Source organism: Nicotiana sylvestris, chromosome 9, assembly GCF_000393655.2.
Source record: "Nicotiana sylvestris chromosome 9, ASM39365v2, whole genome shotgun sequence".
NCBI lineage: Eukaryota > Viridiplantae > Streptophyta > Magnoliopsida > Solanales > Solanaceae > Nicotiana > Nicotiana sylvestris.
The window spans coordinates 113,492,323-113,494,520 of record NC_091065.1 but is presented as its reverse complement, the minus strand read 5'-3'; positions in this window follow the sequence as shown (position 1 = coordinate 113,494,520).

The window sequence follows — 2,198 nt, the reverse complement described above, 5'->3', positions numbered from 1 at the left end:
TAAGCGTCTGAAGAAGAGCCAATAATAGGGTGCCAAGCTAGCACCTCTTTGACTTTTCAAAAATGGATATATATATATAGGCCTTATATCGTCTCTTTCTTCACTTTTCCACATACCATGACAAGAATAAGACCCCTAAACTTATCCTCATGCTCTCCATAAAAGTTTGCAAGAATATTAACATCCCAAGTACGAAATCAAGAAGCGATAACACTAGAATGATCCTTACGACATAAGTATCGTTATATCACCTCTCTTTTTCTTTGTAGTTTGAGTTTTGGAAGGTTCTTCATAGTTAAGAAAATATATACTTTATATATTTAAGATTTAAATATCAATTAAGGTTGATAAATTCATTTCCTAATAGTTAAAACTCATGGGACGGTTATCGGAAGTCGTGAGTTCGAGTTATTCAACTTGTAGTTGACTATTTTGTGGGATGTTTCGTGTTGCTTTTGAGATATCTATTTTGCAGAGGTTTTATGGAGTTTTGGAGGATAAAATGTGTGGATAAACACCACATAATTACGGAATGATAGGCTGGTCATTCGTCATTGCATTTTTAGGTTGTTTGACACTACTTTTGTTGTCTTTTATGTATGAAGTGATTAAGATGTATGGGCTGTTTTGTGATATATTGTGATGGATATAAGGTTGGTAAATGATGCATATATGTTGTTATTGTTTTGTTCTTGGTGTTGTTGGTATATGGTATTGGAGGAGGGCCTTGTTACAAGAGAGATACTGCCCAAATTTATGTAAACAAGCTACTAGTTTAAGTTGCAAATTTGCCTTTACTCAACACTGATTTTGAATCTCTTTATACTGTGGTAGATTGAGTTGAGTTGTTGAAGAATTGCTTGGAAGGTAATAAGAACTCAAAAGAGTTAAGGTATGTTAAGTCTAAACATTTCCTTCATTTTGGCATGATCTTGTAATTGCAGGTGTTTGATAACGAGAAATAAAGAGAAGTTCATATTCCTGAATTTATGTACATTGTCCTAGTCTCATAAGTTACAGCATTCTCCCTTATCGGGACTTCATATTCAGTTTAGTTTTGTCTTCTTTTAGCCAGGAGAGCAGAGAGTCTATATATATATATACATACAGTATTACAGTATTTTCTCCACCATCGAGCTATAATCGATGGGCAAGCCCCTATTGGGAAACCTCAAATCACATGGTGAGTTATATACGGAGCCTACTGTGGCCGAGCGCCTATGAGCGAGCCCAAAATGGCCGAGATACCGAGCCTAGTATGGTCGAGCGCCTATGGGCGAGCCTACTACGGCAGAGCAATTACATATACTGAGCCTTATAAGGCCGGACAACTATTTTACTTACTATATTGAGAGAGTCGAGTCAATATTAGTAGGTAAACATATCTTCACATTATCTTTGACTCCATGTTACTTTCAGTTATTATATTATCAATCCAGTTTCTACTTTCAGTTATTCTATTGTCTTACATATTCGGTACATTATTTCATACTAACGTTCCTTTTTCTGAGGATGTTGCATTTCATGCCTGCAAGTCCTCATTGACAGTTGGACAAACCCTCTCAACAGACAGATTCAAACATCAGCTTGGTTTGTAAGCTCCACTTCCTCGGAGTTACCAGGTCTAAACTGTGGAGTCCATTTTATATATACAAGTATGATTGGTAGGTCGAGGCCCTGTCCCGACCATAGTATAGTTCAGTTATCTCTAGAAGCTTGTAGATGAGTCCTGTATATTTTATATATCAGTAGATGTTCATGGCGGCTTCGTCGGCCTGCACAATTATATATATATCAGCTTTTGGATATGTTTACACCAAATATGGGAGTGGCGTTATTTTCAAACGATTCAGAATATGGCCTCATCGGCCTAAGTTGAGGGTTACCCCTCTAGAGTTCATAATTACAGAATGGTACATTCAAACGAGTATGGCACCGAGTGCCGGCCACGCCTCTTCAGGTTTGGGGCGTGACAGTGGTGGCCAATGCCGATGGTTTTCTTGAGGCTTGGAACTTTACTCGTAAGTACATAACTTCCTTGTTTGTATGTATGTAATTTCCTGTCTTGCTTGGCTGTGGTTTTAAACTTCTGCCCTTTTCGTCCAACTACAAGCTCACATCCTCCTTTTGTTGACGATATTCCCGATTGGGTGGGTCAGTTTCTTCCTCACATCATGGGGATACACGAGTGGTCATGC